The 20,701-nt window shown below is 40.0% G+C and overlaps 1 long non-coding RNA gene across 7 annotated transcripts in view; it reads left to right on the forward strand.

Annotated features, from left to right (window-relative positions):
• LOC307188316 overlaps positions 1-20,701 on the forward strand; it is a 530,117-nt gene that overhangs the window by 4,770 nt on the left and 504,646 nt on the right. For all 7 annotated transcript variants that reach the window (XR_013828886.1, XR_013828887.1, XR_013828888.1 and 4 more), the window contains 3 exons: positions 1,593-1,640; positions 11,577-11,630; positions 15,522-15,573. This is a non-coding gene — a long non-coding RNA (uncharacterized lncRNA). The remainder of the gene's footprint in view (positions 1-1,592; positions 1,641-11,576; positions 11,631-15,521; positions 15,574-20,701) is intronic.

Here is a 20,701-nt window from a genome sequence, read left to right on the forward strand (position 1 = left end):
AACAAGTGGGCTAGTTTTCCTACCCTAATAAAGTACAGATTTACATTAAGTGGCTGCTGGCGTTTTGTACAAAAAAAATCCCGATTTCCAGGTGTTTGGGGGGCATCTCTTTTCCCCCTCTGCTGATCTAAAATGAACTTGTCTAATGTTTCCCTGGCAGAGTGATAATCGCACCGAGGCGCCTTCTCTCCGTTTAGTGGAATATCTTGAGTGCTATCTACTGGCCAAATGTGGCATTGCTTCATAAAGCGTGAGCTTCAGGCCAATTGTCATGGGTCTTTTAAGGATAACTTTTGTCGGTCAGCTGAATATATGCCATGTGTTTTAGCACATCCTGACACATACTGACTAAGGACATGCATTTTTAAATGATATCATTGCTAGGGAATCGCTTATTGCCTTCTGGGTCAGAAGACCCCTTGATTAAGAGTCGTACAAATTATAGTGTAAGTGAAATGTAACCAGTGGGCAGGTGCCCGCTTGTTCTTTGAAATGGATAACTATGAATATCTTAAATCTGATTCTCACTTTGCTGAGTAATGTCAATGGATAAAAATAAGCCTTTAATTTAAAATGAACTTTACAGAGTCAATCAATAATGCTATGTTTTCATGTGTATGAAAAGGAAGAACAGAGCAGTTAAAAAAAAAATCCTCTCCAGTTAATTTGCACTCAATACGAGGTAAAAAGAACATGCCAGTACTAATAGTATTGATCAGAATGTTTAAAAGGTAACAGCCAATATTAAGTAGGAGTTAAAATTCATCCAAGGTTTGCTAGCCAAACTGTATTTTCTGCCTAAGGTCTTTTGTTTTAAGCAGCTTGTAAATTATCCAGAGAAGTATATTATGCTTTAATCAAGATTGAAGGAAAGAACATGTGAGGAAGGAGTGCAAAGCATTGAACAACTGAGAGTCAATGACAAGTGATTTGAGAGTCATGGTCAAAGAACCAAGGGATCTTCTTATTGTAGCAGAATGAATCATTGTTACGTTTAGGACAAATAGCTGTAAAGGAAGGACCAAGGACGGGAGATCGCTATTGATTATCAGGAAATCATGAAGAGGAAGGGCTAATGTGTTGACATTAATTTAGGCAAACATCCAGATCATGAAGCTGTAGTTAACAGGAACTTTATACACACATATAGATTTAACAATATACAGGGAAATAGACTCTCCTATCATAATTTTTAAGTTATTAAAATGCAACGTATGCTGCCTTTCACTCGATTATTTTAAATTGTTTATTCAGTAATTTGGAATTATTTATGTCACTTCATACTTATGTATTCTACTGCAAATTATAATTTTAAAAATTGAATATCCTGGATTTTGAGACTGTGATCTATGTAACGTATTTGGTGATCTGTATGCTACTAAATAATGATCGGTATAAACGTTTTGATAGATAATAAAAAAAGAGAGAACATGAGTTAAAAATACATAACTATAATTTAAAACCATTCTGTTTCAGCAATAGAATATTTATATATATATATATATTTGTATTTATAGGCACAAGCAAAAATCCCACTAATACTTATTTTTCAATTATTCCTAAACTGAGCTGTCTTTTTTTTTTAACCCCAGGTGCTGTACATATATTATAACATATAATCATTACAACAACCCAGTAAGGTGAGTATTATCTGAAATTTGCAATGGCAATGCTGAGAAATAGAGGAATTAAATATTGTGCCCAAGATCACTTAACTCTCATGTCACAGGACCCACGATTTGGACCCGGAAACTCTAGAGCTTTCTCTCCTAACTATGACACAACATCGTATTCAACTGTGCTGTTGTTTACATCTTGTCAGTAAAGTTCCTGGTCTGCCCAAACGCTTCTTCATTTTTCTCTCATTGTGACCAACAGAAATGGGGAAAGGTAGCATATGGTGTGATGCTACTAGAGAAGTTGTGTTTATGTAGGGGTGTGTGTGTGTGTGGGTGTGAAAATATTTGGCACAGTGCCTGGCACTGAGTAGGAATTCCCCCAAAGCTCCTTAAGTCTGAGTCATGTGAATGCTGTCTTCAAACTGAAAGGAGATATGCTTTTTTTGTTCTTTTTCATTTCACTAGTAACCCCTGTGGTGGTTTGCTCGGTGCAACGCCATCAAACTGGGAACCACTTTTTCCAGCATTCTTTTCCCCTGTATAGTTGTGTTAGAGTTGGCCAAAGAGATCTGATCTGCATAAGATCTAGAAGGCTGAAGCTCCGGGGCAGCCATTCCTCTCTAAAGGTCTTCTACTTTGAAAGAACAGATCGGACCCAGCGGTTCCAGCCTGTCCTTGCTGTCTTCCATCTTCCTAAGGGCTCTGCCTGCCGGCCAGCAGCTACCCCAAACCCACCACTAGATGCTTCGTGTGGATCCACAGGACAGGTAGTCACTCAGACACCTTCCCTTAAATCACCCCACGAGTTCCTCTTCATGTTCCCATTTGGCTTCTCAGAGTATCCTGACTGAACCTTGGCAACGTGAATATCAACACAGTCTCCAAATGGGCAGTAAAAACAGTTTACCCAAATCTGTCAAATTTCTTAGGACTTACACACTTTTTCTAACAGTAATTTTAAATATAATCTTAAATCTTAATTCTAAAATTAATCTTGGGGTTAAGAATCTTGGCGCAGTGGTTAAGAATCCGCCTGCCAATGCAGGGGACACGGGTTCGAGCCCTGGTCCGGGAAGATCCCACATGCCGCGGAGCAACTAAGCCTGTGCGCCACAACTACTGAGCCTGCACTCTGGAGCCTGGGAGCTACAATTACTGAAGCCCGTGCGCCTAGAGCCCGTGCTCCACAACAAGAGAAGCCATGGCCATAAAAAGCCCGCGCACTGCAACAAAGAGTAGCCCCCGCTCGCCTCAACTAAAAAATGCCCCGTGTGCAGCAACGAGGACCCAACGCAGCTGAAAACAAATAAATAAATTTATAAAAAAATAAAAAGTAATAAAATTAATCTTTTAAGTATTATCCAAAGTGTAAAAGTGTATTCCAACATCTCTAAGTGTTTCTCAAAGTGTATTTTACTAAACCACCTCCAAGGAAAGTTAATAAATATTTACATGAAGAAAAAATTCTGAGTTCAACCTAGTTCGAGAAACACTGCATGAGCTGAAGTTAAACAGATTGATTTATTCAAGGGTTATTCAAAGCCCTTAATTTTTTTTCTTGGAACTTTTCAAGTACCTCTTTTGGGACTAGTGTGATCAAAAATACACCTTGAGAGACTTCCCTGGTGGTCCAGTGGTTAAGACTCTGTGCTTCCTCTGCAGGGGCCTGGGTTTGATCCCTGGTCCGGGAACTAAGATCCCACATGCCGTGTGGAGCAGCTAAAAACAAAACAAAAATACACCTTGAGAGACACAAGGAGAACCACATAGTAGCCATGTCTTCCTGCACACAGGGATCCAGCAGAATCATCAGCAAAGACTTCTTTTCTTTTTCAGAATTTCAGAATTAGCTCTTCTAGTTCCCTTACCTTTCCATGTACATTTTAGAATCAGCATGTCAATATCTACCCAAAAAAGCTTTATGGGATTTATATTGGGATTGCATTTTGAATCTATAGATCAAACTGGGGGGAAGAGATGAGGAATGGGGTTTTGATCATCATTTCTTTTTTTTTAATTTAAATTAAATTTTTTTGTTTTTTTTTTTTGGCAGCCTTGGGTCTTCGTTGCTGCACGCGGGCTTTCTCTAGTTGTGGTGAGCAGGGGCTGCTATTCATTGCAGTGCGCGGGCTTCTCATTGACGTGGCTTCTCTTGTTGTAAGGCACAGGCTCTAGGCATGTGGGCTTCAGTAGTTGTGGCACGCGGGCTGTAGAGCGCAGGCTCAGTAGTTGTGGCGCACCGGCTTAGTTGCTTCACCGCATTCAGGATCTTTTCTGCACCAGGGATCGAACCCGTGTTCCCTGCATTGGCAGGCAGATTCTTAACCACTGTGCCACCAGGGAAGCCCTAATCTGTCTTTTGATGAACTCAAACCCAACTGATTTGGAACCTTAAATGCATATGCAAAATCTCTTCCCTTTTGCCAGGTAATGTAATCTAATCACAGGAGTGAAATTCCATCATGTTCTGGGATCCCACCTGTATTCGAGGGGAAGATTATACAATAGTCCTTGAGGGCTGTCTTAGAATTCTGTCTTCCACAAGGGATATGCATGAGAACTTTCACTGTTGCATTGAGAACAAACTAACTTTCAGTGTTTGATACACCAATAATAAAATATTAAGACTTCTGATATGACTCCAAATTTAAATATTTGGCCTGGGAAGTGTTTGGCTTTGGATAGGGCCGCTTCTGTAGCTTCATCTTCATAGCTCTAAACTGTCTCATTCACTCACACTCCTTCATCTCCCCCACTCCTGTGGCATCTGGGTGAGTTCACCTGGTACTTGGGGGTCCCATGTCTTAGATCCTCTATGTAGGGCCAAGTTTTCTGGGGCATTGCTTATTTCATTCTTTTTATCAAACATTTTCTCTCAGCTATACCATGTCCTCAAAGGTCTGTTCCTTTCTAAGTGATGTGTGGAGATCAGAAAGAGAGAGGAGGTTTTGATCTGATTGATTAATCTTTGATGGTACACCAACAGAATTCAGATTAGAAATTCTAGTGAAAAGTGCATGGTCTTTGAAGTCAGATAGTCCTGTATTCAAATCCAAACTCTACCAGTTACCATCTTTGTGACCTTGGGTGAATTGTGAAGTTTAAATAAAAGCACATACAATATTTCTAGAAAGTGAGGAGAACAAATATTCTAGAAGGTGAGGAGAACAACACACATTGGTTTCTTTGCCCCTGTTTTTCTATAGTCCTTCCCTGAGAATACAGTAATATCTGTTATTGATGATTTAGCATTTTCTGTATGCAAGGCACAGTGCTAAGTGATTTACACACATTTTCTCATAACCCTTAAAGCAATCTATTTTTTTTTTTTTTTTTTAGTATTACTATACCACTTTTCACAAGAACAAGCAAAGACTTAGTTTAAAGAACGTTTTGTAAGGTCATAAAATAGGAAACTAGTGACATTGGCATTTGAACCTCAATCTAATTACTTCCGAGACCTGGGCTTTTAGTTTCTATCCCATTATCTTGCTAGCTATATGCACAGTGTCTCAGGAATTTCATGGGTGACATCAAGAATGGAGAACGTTCAACATCTAGCAAACTTGTGGGAAATATATTTTAAGTCGCATAGATTTTTCATCTGTCCTTTGGACCATACCACAAGAAGCAGTTACTGTAACACCCATCTGTAACTTACAAAGTATATTTTAGTTGGGTAAATATATTTACATATTCATAGCACTCTATTGGACTCTTTCTACCCTGACTCCTTATAGCCAGTTAATCAAGAAGCACTGTGAAGTCTTTCGTAACACTGTCGCTGGTGTTATTTCCACTGACACTTTAAATGTGGTCTGGCTTGATTAGCAAGAGGTCCACCTCTTTTCTAGTTAAGGTGGAGTTGGCGGCTGTGGATAGGGACTTGGCTATTCATGGTCAGAGCTATGCCTGCACTTCTGCAGCTATCCTTTTCTGGGTTCTCTTCCTTCCAGTGACCATTATGGCTGTACTTCCCACAGACCCTGGCAACTGCTGAGCTACCAGCCATCTCTGAAGGGTCGGCCTGTAGGATCTTTTTCCTTCTCTGGCCAGCAGGGAAATGACTTTTGCTTCTTGTGACCAACTTTCACCTGAGATTTTCAGAGAAGTGCAATGGGGGGTTCCTAATGACATGGTTCTCTCCTCATCTTTCTTCTCCTCCTTCTACTTCTTTTATTTTTTTTTTGCGGTACGCGGGCCTCTCACTGTTGTGGCCTCTCCCGTTGTGGAGCACAGGCTGCGGACGCGCAGGCTCAGCGGCCATGGCTCATGGGCCCAGCGGCTCCGCGGCACGTGGGATCTTCCCGGACTGGGGCACGAACCCGTGTCCCCTGCATCGGCAGGCGGACTCTCAACCACTGCGCCACCAGGGAAGCCCTACTTCTTTTAAAATTGTTTTATTTTTCTCAAAGATATGGATACTTTCAAAAGCTTACTTGTTATAAGATTTGTTATGGAAAACAGCAGTCTCTTGCTTACCTGTTGCCCTGTTACATCCCCCCAATCATCCATTTCTGAGTTTATCTGAGTCGTTTGGTATTTATTTGTTTCTTTTAATTTTCTGTTTAACCATTTTCTCTATTTCTATTTTTTTGCCATTTCATTTTTCTTAAATAAAATGTTTATACGGCCATTTCTTAATTATCCAATGGTAGCCATTTTCTATTGACTTCCAACTCTGGAAGGTTTCTTTTCCTATTTTGCATCCTTTTACCCCTTTAATGGAGTTACATCAAAGCGTCAGGTATGTACTTTGATGCTGTTATGACTATTGCAGTTGATTTTCATGGGTAAGCTTTGTGGAAGACCATGACTCCCTTTTCTTGACTACACATTTCGTTTTTCCTAGAATTAATAATAGTCTCATATTTCTGTTTGAATTTCTAGGTATTTAATGGCAGTCCAACCACAAACTATCCCACAACTGTTTAATCTTCTCTCCGTACAAAAACAATTACTGGTAACTCACTTGCATTTTCTTGGGGGTGCCTCTCTAGGAGTCTTCTGACCTGGTCCAGTCTGCTTCCACTCTTTCCTCCTTTCCTGTGGCACAGAGGGCCACCTGGGATCTCCCTTCCTACTGGACTGGGAACCCTTCATCTCTTTCTTATGATAGTCTTCCTATTTCCTTCCTGTTTCCTCTATGCCATGCTTTCCTCTTTCTTGGTTTACTCTCTTTTACGGGTGGGGCCTGTCTTCCAGTAGCTTCCTGAGAAAATGTGTATGGGAGGTAAAATATTGGTGTGTTGAATATCTGAAACTTTTCTTTTCTTTTTTTAATCATCATGATGCACTGGTAGTCTATCAGAGTATAGAAATCTAAGGTGAAGCCAGTTCCCCTCAGCATTTTTAAGGCATCCGCCTATTGTCTTCTAGCTATCTGTGTTGGGATTGAGAATTCTCAAGTCACTTTGAGTTTTAAGTTTTATTTGTCACTTCTTATTTTGGTTGCATTCCCTGGATGCTTAAAATTTTTCTGTTTGTCTCCAGCATATCATGATGGCGTGCCCTTAATGTGGATTTACATTTGTCCACTATGCTGAGCACACAATAGGCTCTCTTGTGCTGGAAACACCCCCTTCAGGGATGGACGCTTTTCTTGAATTATTTATTTTATTATCTTCTCCTCTTTTTTTTTCTGTTTTATTTATTTTTTTCTCTCTCTGAAAGCCCTATTATCCAGATGTTGGTCCTCTTAGGCTCTTGTTACCTAATCTTTTCAATTTTATGCTGCATCTCCTTGTCTTTTTTTCCTTTAGTTTCTGCAAGATTTTCTTAATTTTGTCTTCCAAACCTCCTACTGAAGTTTTAGTTTATGTTAAACTGCTGTATTACAAGAGCCCTCATCCTATTCTAGTTTATGCATGAAATACCTTCTCTTATCTTTCTGAGAATATGGTTTTATTTTTGTAATTTTCTTCTGCCTGTAGCATCTCTGTGTTTTCCCAAATTGCTTTCATCTCAGTTTTCTGTGTAAGGGCTCCCCCAACAGCAGTGTGGTCCTTGGCTGTCCTCTCACACTGAGAAACGAGTCACTGAAAAGCTGATTGGAACCACTGTATATATGAGTGTGTCAACTCAGAGCTTCACTGAAAATTAAGTTGCCTTGACCATTTCCTTGGTGAACCCAGAAGTCAGTACCTTTACCATCTTACTCTTGGCCCAATCAGAATGCTCAGACAAGAATCTTCCAGTCTTCTTCATGGAGGCTACAGGCCTTGCTTCCATTGTTCTAGTAGCTGACTGGTGATAAGAGCCTGCAGGGAATGTTGTCAAAATTTAGTATGAGAATTTTCACTTAATCTCTCTGTGTTAATTGTGCATCTCCAAACTTCTAGGGTGTCTGATATTCTCCAGTCCGGACACTTTCTGTTTTATAGTTTTCAGGGGTGAGGAAGGGGAATTTATCCATCAATATGGAGTTGGGGAGAGGATTTAAGGAGCATTTGTTTCTTAAACACTTTCAACTAACCTTCTTGTTTTTGGTCACTTTCCCCAGAGATCTCTGAAGCCATCAACTCCTGAGCCTTTTTTGAGAAGAGCAAATTGATTTTCTTCCTCAGCCTTGACAGTATCGGCTTGGGGTTCAACTTTCTCAAGTCTACGGCAGTGGTTATTACAAGTCTTTCTGCTTTTCCAATTTGTGTTTTTAATCCTCTCCTTTCCCGTTTTTTTGACCCTTGAAATGAGCCATTGAACTTTTCAAAAAGTTATTAAATATTCCACATGGTTATTTTAACAGGGGCCTGGGAGGGAGGAGAACTAAATGTATGTGTTCTGTTTACTACTTTTAAACTAGAATTCACTTTTATTCCTTCCTGTCTCTTTCTCAGCTGAACCTGGACATCCTGTTCCTTCAAATCCCAGACCAGCTGCTTAGTCTCACTCACTCTGCCAGGCCCCTTCACTCATCTGACTGTCTTAGGGGCCCTACCGCTTCTCTTTCTCGTGCAATTTCTTCTAAGTCTTTCTGTGTCTGAACCCCAATGAAGCGCTGGCTTCTTTTCCTCTCCTTCAGGGTTCCTGGATCCACACTGATCCAGAGATGGGGGTGGCTTTTCTTTCCAGATCTCTAAGCATTCTGTGATCTGCAGAGTGTTCTCAATTCCATGTCTGGAGTCTCCCAGAACAGTAGATGAAGTCTGCCAGGGCACACGGAAGACAAACCAGCCCCAAAGAATCTCATCTTCTTCCAGGCGAATATTATTAGTTAGGTAATTTTCACATATGATGTCTTTATAATTACCAGGTTACCATTTGCAATTCTAGAAATGCGATTCCCACTTGGCCACGTTTCCTTCTTTACATTATTTTTCCTTTTCTATTTTTTTGGGGGGAAATTCTTTTCTAATGCTGCCCTTTTGTTTCTGGTCAATATCTCATTTTTCAAATAACTATACCTTTTGTAATTCTAGCATCTCACCATATTTATATGCGCTTTTAGGGATAGGTACTCAGCCCTTTACATAAAGCACAGTTTTTACTTTTAAAATTTATTATTATTTTTCTAATTAAGAAATTAATGTATATTCATTGTGAAACACGAAGTTCAGTGAGGTTAAGTAATTTGCCTAAAAGTTATCTATCTAACTAGTGTCAAATTCAGTATTCTCACTCACATCCAAAGTATTAACACTCTGCTATTCTACATTTTATTAACCTAAGCTGTCTTTTGCAACAAAAGATGCATATAAATGGTCATTATGTATAAATGATTATAAAATTCCATTGAAATTATTTTCATTTGGTCTTATTGATAGTCAACTTCAACGCTTATTAAAGTATCAGCCAGCATTTTCTCAGCAATAATTAACTTATTAATGAATTATTTCAAGTTTCAACAGATATTCCATAAGCACCTGTTATGTTCTGGACTGTGCTAGGGGTTGGGTAAACACATGAGCATTTTAGGATAAAAATTCTTGATTTTCTCATTTTGGATTTTGCATGTGGGGCCATCTTTGTCTTTTCTGCTCAGGAGAGAGATTCTTAAATGCCAAGCGTTTCTTTAGCTGTGACATTGGGAGGCAATTCATTTTTTTCAGTCTCCACAGTCCTGCAAGCACATGATAGGCAGTCTACCAGCGGGCACTGCTATAAATGACCTATGAATTATTATAAGCCTGGCCTAGGAAATCAAACAGCTATCTTAAATCAACAAGTCTTTGGCTGATTCCCAGATGTAATAGGACTCGTTTCAAATCATCGTCTGTACTCACTAGTGAAAAATCAATGAGCAGCTCACTGGGATATGTAATGAGGGAAAAGCCATGAGTTGAAAGGAAAACAAGCAATGAAAAAATTCAATATTTAGTACGTAAGAAAATCAACCACTTGCAGTGTTATCAGCTACTTATATTCTTACATTTATGTACCATCTTGATATTTAAATTAGTGCCTTCCCCTAAAAAAACAAGATACTTCTGAGTCCAGTAAATTTTGGCTTCTAGACAAGAAAGTAGGTTTAGTTTGTGCTGTGGCCTTTATGGTTTTGTCAGCATGGGGCATGGGCTCCTCCAGGGGTAAACATGCTCTTTCTTCCATTATTTGTGAAGGAGTAACACAGAAATGGCTCACTGATTCTTATATTTTTTTCTACTGAACAACTATGTAACAGTTATATTTTGCCAAACATCCACTTTTGCAGAACTTGGACTTGAAACTGTAATTTGTAAATGGTTGCACCTCAGAGTCATCTGTAGAGGGTTTAAAAACTTCAGGTGCTTGGGCTGTGTCCTTGGATGCTCTGAGAAGCTCACATGTGAGTGATTCTGCTGGGCCATCAGGATTGGGAGGCCCTGGGCAGCAGCATAAGCCCAACTGGAGGGAGCTATGTCAGGGGTCCCTGGGGACCCTGAGAGTTGGGTGAAGGCTGAACTAAGCACATCCAGATTAGGAGGACAAAACTGGAGAGATCAGTTCATGGTGGGAATGGAGAGAACGGATACAAATGCCATTAATAAACGACTCAAACAAAATGTTTATTTAGTATGTCTTAAAAAAAGGGTCTAGACCAATGCTGTCCAATAGAAACATAATGTGAAGCACATGTGCCATCCAAAATTTTCCAGTTGGAACATCAAAAAAAAGCAAGAAGAGGGCTTCCCTGGTGGCGCAGTGGTTGAGAGTCCGCCTGCCGATGCAGGGGACGCGGGTTCGTGCCCCGGTCCGGGAAGATCCCACATGCCGCGGAGCGGCTGGGCCCGAGAGCCATGGCCGCTGAGCCTGCACGTCCGGAGCCTGTGCTCCACAATGGTAGAGGCCACAACAGTGAGAGGCCCGCGTACCGCTAAAAAAAAAAAAAAAAAAAAAAAGCAAGAAGAGGGAATTCCCTGGCAGCCCAATGGTTAGGATGCAGCACTCTCATTGCTGTGGGCCTGGGTTCATTCCCCGGTCAGGGAACTAAAATCCTATAAGCCATGTGGTTCGGTCCACAAAAAAAGAAAAAAACCAAGAAGACAGAGGCAGAATTAATTTTTATAATATATGTTATTTAACCCAATCTATCACAAATCTTATCACTTTAAAAGTTAAGGATATGAAACATTATTAATGAGATATTTTAATTCCTCCCATTTCAAGTGCTCAGTTTGAAGATCACTCGTGGCTTCCATACTGGACAGTGCAGGTTTAGGTGGAGGATGGAGCTAAATCCATTGACAAGCAGTGTCAGAGCTCCAGCAGAGAAGATAATCTGAGCTAGGAATTAGACTTTTCTTTGGGACGTTTTCAGTGCTCTAGGCCTTAAGGAAGAGGTTTTGGAGGATTGTAGCTTCAGTAGTAAATGGAATTGTTGAGAAAATTGGTGGATGAAAGGGGAAACTGGTCACTCTGCAACCAGGCAGTAGAAAAGAAACAATGGGGGCATAGAATAATGAGCAGTTGTTTTAGCATTAACTGTGTGCCAGATACTGCTCTATACACTTAAAATAGTTTCTTGTTTAATTATTGCAGGAACTCTATGGAGTAGATTGGGGCCATAGTGTTTGGCCAGTCCTGATAAGCATGGTGAGTATCCTCATTTTCCTCTGGAGTTTTATGATGTGGTGGTCCTGAGGTTGCTACTATTATTACGCCCATTTTACAGATGTGGAACATGAGGACTTTCCTCCTCCTTCCTTCACTTCGGTTTACCTTCTCTCCTCTTCTTAGCGTCTCTGTTCTACAGTGACCTGCTTTTGCCGTTGTTTCTCTCTGATTTAAATTGTTGTTTTCCTGCTTCGAGAAAAAGGGAGAGAGTAGGATACGCTATTCTCCATCCTCAAACTCTGCTTCCTGCCTCTCAAACTATTTACTCTTCCTACTTTCACTTCAGATCTTATGAAGTTCCATCTTGCTGCACTGCCTAGATAGGACTTATTACTAAAACCAGCTAGTTATTGATAACTGCTCAGGCCAGAAAACTCCAAACAAACAACCAGAAAGTACCCAAAGAAATAAAAACGAATAGCTCGACTTTATATTGTAGACAGTTGATTTTTTTTTTTTAATTCTGTATTTGTTGTGCTTGAAGCCCAACAGTCTTCAGGATTCTCCTTTTTAAAGTTGTAGGTGATTAATACCAGATCAAATTCCAGCCTAAAGGGAAAGACAGATATCAGGGTTTAAGCTAGGATTTCTGCTAATTCCTTAGTAGTCCTTAAACTCTAATTTAAAGTTAAAGGAATAGATCCTTTTATACAAACTGGCACTATCAGGTGACATGCTGGCATATTTTGAAGGGCATGTCACAGCGTCTCCACTAAACACATTCTATTGGACCCAAGGGCTCTCTCAAAATACACTATATGTGCCTGAGTTACTGCATGCAAGCAGTGGATTTCTTCAAATCATCTTGGAAAAATGCACAGAGAAGGAATAAAAGAATGGAGAATGGAGAACTTAGTGTAATGAAGGAGACAAAGTTAAGCTTCTAAACATATTGAGGGGAAAAAACCCAAGAATTCATTTTGATTGTTTGTTCTTGTAGTTACTTTTAAAGATTTAAAACCAATATGTATTTTAAAATTTCCATTGATGCAGTGGTATACTTACGAGTTGCCAGAATATTACGTCTGGTTTTTCAACCGCTCTCAATCATGTATTCAATAAATTCCTAAGGAGTGCATGTCCCTGAGCTGGTACCATGGGCCCGTTGTTCGTTCTCTTGGGCCTCAGATTCCTCATGTGCAAAGTAGGTGAATAATGCCAGAATTATAGGTTGTTGTGAGGGTTAGAAATAACATGTATAAGTGGTATGTCACTGGAAGGCAGCAATGGTCAGTGGGAGTTTCTTTTTGTTTTTTAACAAAATGTTTAATCTAGTTGGGCAAAGTAGACATATGTACAAAAAATATAAAATACACTAAGTGTAAAATAAGAGGTATAGCTGAGACATCAGAGGGGAGAGAAAGGTATGGTTTGATTGGGTTGATGTGTATCTCCCATGCTAGTCTGTAAGCCCTGTAAGGGTGGAATCCTGCTCTGGTTTGCTCATCCTTCAGCACCTGGCATGGAGCCTGGCTCATGGTAGATGTTCAATCAATACATTTGGACAATAATACAAATTGGGAATTCATAAAAGCACCAGTTATGTGTTACCTGCTTTCAGTCAGTGCCTTGGGAAATGCAGGCAGGGCAGATGGGCTAAGGAAAGCCAGGGAAACTTCATGCAGGAGGCAACTTGAACAGTAAATTTAAAGAGCCAGAGTGGGTGGCCAAAGGGCATTTCATGCGTGAACAAAGGTGCACAAGTTAGAATAGTATCATTTATTGAGGTGCTATTAAATAAACCAATTTGACCATAACTGGTTTATGTTAATATCTATGAAGAGGTAAGACTGGTGGATATTTCAGGTAAATTTCAGAGAGCCTTGAGTGCCAGGCTTGTTTTTCTAGCTAAGTGAAGTGGGTAACAAAAATTACCCCTTGAAACTGCTCTAATTAACAACAACCTCCTCCAACTCTGCAAACCCCTAAACAGATAGGAGAAACCTCCCCCTAAGGGTTCCCCTGCCCTCATTTACATTGTAAAACAATTTCTGAAGGTCTATAAGTAGAGATGTAGAGATGCTGCCTGTTTTGCATGGCCTGATGCCAGGAAATCTTCCATCCCAGCTGGGAGCCCTAGTCAGAACAGATCGCCTTTAAATGCACAATCAAAGCCAGGTCAAATGTGTTCTAGAACAAACTGACAGACGTGAAGCCAAATGTGATAAATCGTGGTGAGTAAGTTGGCGGTGAAAGAATTTGGCTGTGTGTGCTTTTTTCCACACATCGCTCAGGGGGCGGTTTGCTTGTTGATTGTTGGGTGCATTTTAGAAGCAGAGCCCTGTCCCTTCTTACAAAGGTGGCCAATAACTCTTCCCCATAAGCTGCATTATTCCCTAGCTGCTACAAGGGGCCGATTAACATAAGCATTTGGTATTGTCTGAAGTGGTCACAATTAGGTGCAATCCAATTTCTGTGAGATAAGCTGGAAATAATCTAGTTATCGCCTCACCTCCTCTAATTTACTGTTTCAATTTCCTTTTTATTTCTTTGCTGTGATTTGATGTCCTGAGCTCTCTTCTGGATATGACGTGCTTCCAAATTTTCTTCATTCTATACCCTTTCTTTTTTGTTTTTAAATTGTAACTTTATTTGTGTGTGGAGTGGCTTTTTATGTGAGAGTTGCAGAAAGTGATTATTATGTAGAACATTCTGATTTTCTATGTATCTAGACCTTGATTGGGTTGTCATGTAAAACTAAATATAAGGGACATAATAAGTTTAAAGTATAAGATGCTCAGCCCCAGTGACACATTTCAGAGTGTATCCTGAAAGATATTTTATTTTATTGAAAAAAAATTTTTATTCTGAGAATAAGTTGATCTGGGATAGATGAATTTATAAACCTGGTGTCTACCTTTCTTAAGAGCTGGAAGACTCTGGCAGGCCTACTTTGGATCGTTAGAAGTATTTAAATATACAGTGATGCCAGATCCTGGCTGTGCTTTTTTCCCCCATACTAATAAACTGATATTTTGGACAGCTGCTACTCTCTTGATAGTAGGATTAAAAAATTACACAACATTTTAAATGCAGAGAGAGGGAGAGAGGGAGAGAGAGACAGAGAGAGAGAGAGAGAGAATCATTTATAATAGAAAAGGAAGAAAGATTGAAGAACATGGAAATAAATGTTATAGAAAAAGAAGGGAATAAACTTCAAAACATAATTTAAAATATTTAGTTATTTTTAACATGAATATATTTTCATATTTCTAAAAATATTTGTGATTGTTCTCAGCAGTGATTTTTATTTTCTTCTACGTATATTTCTAGATTTTTTTCACATTCTCTAGAATAATGTTATGTCTTATAATCAGAAAAATGAAATATTAATTAAGCTCTGTAAAACTTCTGTTAGGTTTGGCGAGCTACGTTGGCACTACTCCTTATCCATGATGTTAGGGGTGGGGAGTGAGGAGACTTAACTAAGTTAAGACTAATCATGGTTGGATGACCTGGGGCAAGTCATTTAAGCTTCCTGAACCAGAGATTTATCATCCCAAATCACCTAGAGCTTTGCTGTCCAATAGAGTAGACAATAGTCATGTGTGGCCAGTGAACACTTGAAATGTGTCTGGTCTGAACTGAGATGTGTTGTGAATGTGGAATAAACATTGGGTTTCCAGGACTTAGTATAAAAACTGTAAAATATTTTATTGATAATTGTTTTTATATTGCTAACATGTTGAATGATAGTATTTTGGACATATTGGATTAAATTATATATTTAAAAAATTAATTTCACATGCTTCTTTTTAACCTTTGAATATGACTGCTAGAAAATTTAAATACATAAATTTTATTTCCATTGAACAACATGAATCTAGAGGATGTAAGGGTTCAATTTAATGATATCTAAAATCCTTCTAGGTCAACTGTTCTGTGAATTGAGAAAAGCATATAAACAAAGTCAAGATATAAGGTAGGATGAAGATGGAGCATATCATCTTAGGGTTAGTGCGAAAGCAATCTTTGGATTAAGTTTTGGGGAATAGGAATGATGTAACTTTGCATACTTGCTTGAAACCACCTGAGGAAAATGTTTTCTAAAAAATTTAAGGAAAATGATGGGGAAAAAATGTGGGAAGAAAATGAGTAGTGACACTTCATATTTAACACAGTAGATGCTCTCTTACTTGACTTCTACTTAACCAATTAACTTGATTATATGACAAGCTCCATTTTTTTCTACAAAACATGTTATATTATTGGCTGAGGCCCACAAGTGCACTGCTTGCTTATCTCATGGTTAGTCAGGTGCCCAGGAAGCTATGTGCTCATCAATTGAGTCATATACTTACCAGGAGTCACTGGCGTTGGTTCCCTAACCTATTTATGCTAGCTGTACTTGTTTTTGTCGTTACATAACTTAATAAGGTACTAAGTAATTGATGAAATACAAGTGTGAAAGAGACGTTGTTTCTATGAAAAATCAGTTTAATGCTTTAAAGCCAAGTTGTCAAAACATGGTATCAAGTTATGTCTAGAAGTTTTGGGGGGAACTGTAAAAATCTACAAGGATTCTGTACTCAGTTTGCTTCACAATGTTATCAAGAGCTATGAAAAACCTAGAATCTGTAGATGATGCATTATGAGGTAGTTTATGCAGGAAAGAATGGAAAATTCTAACCACTCTTTGTTCTTATATCAAAAGATAATTCATCTACTTACTTTTGATCTATACGTTTGTTTTTGTGCCAATACCATGCTATTTTGATTACTGTAGCTTTGTAGTATAGTCTGAAGTCTGGAAGGGTAATGCCTCCAGCTTTATTCTTTTTCTTCAGGATTGCTTTGGCAATTCTGGGTCTTTTGTGGTTCCATATAAATTTTAGGATTATTTGTTCTAGTTCTGTAAAAATGTCACGGGTATTTTAATAGGGATTGCATTAAATCTGGAGATTGCTTTGGGCAGTATGGCCATTTTAACAATATTAATTCTTCCAATCCAAGAGCATGGGATATCTTTCCATTTCTTTGAATCATCTTCAGTTTCCTTTATTAGTGTTCTATAGTTTTTAGCATATAGGTTTTTAGCCTCCTTGGTTAAGTTTATTCCTAAATATTTTATTTTTGTTCATGTGTGTTTTTTGTTTTGTTTATGTGTTTTTAAACAAGGGTTTTTTTGTTTTTGTTTTGTGTGTGTGTTTTTTTTTTTTTTTTTTTTACTTTCTGATACTTCATTGTTAGTGTAAAGAAATGCAACAGATTTCTGTATGTTAATCTCATATCCTGCTACCTTGCTGAATTCACTGATCAGTTCTAGTAGTTTTTGTGTGGAATCTTTAGGTTTTTTTATATATAGTATCATGTCATCTGCATATAATGGCAATTTTACCTCTTCCCTTCTAATTTGGATACCTTTTATTTCTTTTTGTCTGATTGCTGTGACTAGGACTTCCGATACTATGTTGAATAGAAGTGGTGAGAGTGGGCATCATTGTCTTGTTCCAGATTTTAGTGGGAAGGCTTTCAGCTTTTGATCACTGAATATTATGTTGGCTGTGGGTTTGTCATAAATAGCTTTTATTATGTTGATTGAGATATGTTCCCTCTATACCCACTTTGGTAATAGTTTTTTTTTTTTTTTAAATCATGAATAGATGTTGAATTTTATCAAATGCTTTTTCTTTTTTCTTTTAATTAATTAATTTATTTTTGGCTGCATTGGGTCTTGGTTGCTGCCTGTGGGCTTTCTCTAGTTGCAGCAAGTGGGGGCTACTCTTTATTGCGGTATGTGGGCTTCTCACGGTGGTGGCTTCTCGTTGTGGAGCATGGGCTTTAGGTACGTGGTCTTCAGTATCTGTGGCACGTGGGCTTAGTAGTTGTGGCTCGTGGGCTCTAGAGCGCAGGCTCAGTAGTTGTAGCACGTGGGCTTTGTTGCTCTGCAGCATGCGGGATCTTCCTGGACCAGGGCTCAAACCTGTGTCGCCTGCATTGGCAAGTGGATTCTTAACCACTGTACCACCAGGGAAGTCCCTATCAAATGCTTTTTCTGTATCTATTGAGATGATCATCTGGTTTTTATCTTTTCTTTTGTTGTTGTGGTGTATCACAGCTTTGCTGTTGCCTTCTTCTTGATATAGTTAAAACATGGGTTCTGGAATTAATCTCTTTGGGTCATACCTCCATACACTGTTTACTAAATATCATACATTGGGTATGTTGGGGAGGAAGACATTTCTCTCTACCCTTCCAGGTTCTTCTGGCTGGTCTAAGAATTAAAATGACATGAGACAGATTAACAGGAGAAAAATCAAACAAAAGTTTAATAACATGTATACATGGAAGGGACCCAGGAAAACTAAGTAACTCACCAAAATGGCCCCAAAACCCTCGCCTTGAATACCATCTTCAGCTAAAGACAAAAGAGGATGTTGGGGTAGTAGTTTGGGGCTTCAGAGGGGAGGAAGGCATTTCATGTGGAGATGGAAAAGCAAATGTTTGATAAACAAATGTTTGCTGGGCTGAGCAGAGACAGTGGGACACAGAGTGGATTCTGATTTCTAGGCCTTGCCTGAGTTTCCCCTGCCCACACCAGCCCATATTCTTTGCAGATATCTCTGGTGATATCTCCATTCTGGGAACAGGCCCTCCATCTAAATTCTTTTCGGCAGCTGGGGAGGAGGTTAAAGTTTCTTCCTGAGCCTTTTGGCCTTGATTGTTTTTAGCTTGAAATAATCCGCGTAACAAAGAGACAGTTTGGGGTGGCAAATTTTGCTTCTCTACAGGTTATTTAAACTATCTATCTCTTATTTCCCTTGTGTATAACGTGGGGCTTATAACCTCTATGGGGTTGTCCCCAGGACTAAGTTAATTTATGTAAAGGATTTTGTAAATGCTCCCTGATTTTTATTATCATTTATCAAAGACTAAATGCAGAAAACTGCACTTGATAGCATCGAAGAAAAGGGGGAGCAGGAACAAGACGCTGTTTGTTAATGAAGCTCTTCCAGGTGTGCTGCTGGCACAGTGGTGAAAACAAGGAGAAGGCCTTCCTTCCTCCATCCTTCCTGTGCACTTGCTGACCGTGGGAGGACCCTGCCAAGGTTAAATGTCCTTCAGTAAAGGACAGTAGGAGGCCTGGGTGTGTCTGCAGACCTGGCCAATGTGGTGTTCTTCGCAGCGTCGTCCTTGGCCTGGACCACCTCCAGACACCTTTCTAGCTCCAATTCTCCACACTCACCAAGAAGCCTTCTGGGTTTCCTTTGGGTTGCCTGGGATGTCTTAAAATACGATTTGCTCTTGACTGAGGCTTAACCACTAGGATCAGTGTTGTGAGGACTTTACATCTTCTGTTGAGTTCGTCATTGAGTTCTCTGCCAGTTGGTGCTGAGAGACCGAACTTTGGAGCCCTGACAAGTGTTGGTGAATTTCTCATTTTCTCTTCCATCCTAGATGGTCTCTTCCCATGTCTGCCAGGTGTGCGCTTCCTTCTTGTCTCCTGGGTTCCTCACTGGAGTGTTCCACCAGCCTGATCTGAGCCCGAACTCCCCACCATGGTCTCTTCTCCACAACCCATTAAAAGTGTGCATGATGTTTCCTCGGGATCTGATAGGAATAATAAAGAACCATCCAGCTAAATACAAAGTCCTTTCAGAGTTACCATCTCTGACTGATAGGAAGCCCATTTCTTCCTGGGGACTACCTGAACTTTGGAAACCTCTCCAGACTTATGGGGAAGGGTAAATGCTACAAATCTATACCCTTAGGCTGCCCTAGGAGGCCATGGATTACCCAGGGCTTGACTCTCATGGAGTTGTGGTAACATTTCTGGGAGAGTCTTCTCTGAGTGCAGGTGGTCAGACAGTGGCAGGATTGGGGATTTCTTCCTCTCAGGAAGCACCTGCAGCTCCTCGAGTCTGGAGTGGCCCTGCCTTGGCTAGTGTTACAGGCCCTGTTGCTTTTGGTGTTGCCTCTGTCCTCTGTCACCTGTTTAACACATGGTTAACATGTTTAACGTGATTATTTTCTGATTACCTAGAGCTATATTTCTAGACCTTGGGAACAACCCTCTGATTAATTCAGTCCTCAAACCCGGCTACTTGCGGCGAGCCGTTTCCGACCAGCAGAATAACGAGCCGCCACACGCAAGATTCTTCTTGTATCACACTTTATTGGAGCACAGCTTGGTTGAAGAAAGATGGAAGGAAGACCCCGCAATCCTATAGCAGTCTGCTTATATAGGGATTAAGAACATGTGTCGCTCTGTGATTGGCTTTCGCCGATGGTGCGATTTGTGAGCCAGCATCGGATAGGTCGCTACTTTACGCAAGCGCAGTGGCCACAGGAAGGATGACTCAGCTTATTTCAGCTTCCTGCCGCGTAGCAGTTAGCTGACCGCGCCCTACATCTCCCCCTTTTTTATTTATTAGTTCGAATTATTCAGGGCGGAGAGCCAGGCTGCGGGAGAATCTCCTTCCTTAATAGCCAGAAGTGCCTGAGTGAGCAGGACCCTATCTCGATGTGCCCTGATGCGCACACGACAGACCAACCAGAGACACAGCATAATCCCAAATACACAGCAGACTCCAAAGATTCCTACCCCCACCCACTCCCCAAAGGAGGAAAAGGCAGAAGAGAGCCAAGAGGCAAAATCTCCAAAGGCAACGGGCTCCAGCCCGGCAGCACTCAGTTGCACAATCTGAATGATCCTTTGTGGAATTCCAACTAATACAAAGACTTCGATTAAGAATCATCAGGAACATCCAACTCAGCATCTTCTCTGAAGTTTTCTTCAACAATTCTCGTCAGTCTTGATGGCACCCAGATCGGATCTTGATCCTGTGGGGAGACACTAGAGATCCCCTGGATCGAGTAATAACACGATCCGGGCCCTTCCATTGATTGGCATCATTTAAATGTGTAAATAAGGCAAGTGAAAGTCTCTGTCTAGGGGTACAGTTCTCTGCGATTCCCCCTTTTTGTTTTATTAAGAGTTCTTTAAGCTGATCTGCCTCATTGACAAACCCTGTCGTTCACAATAGGCTTTCATTAGTTTACTAAGTGGTGTATGCCTCTTAATCTTAAACTGCACCACAGAACCATCC

Source organism: Stenella coeruleoalba (assembly GCF_951394435.1).
Source record: "Stenella coeruleoalba genome assembly, chromosome: 6".
NCBI lineage: Eukaryota > Metazoa > Chordata > Mammalia > Artiodactyla > Delphinidae > Stenella > Stenella coeruleoalba.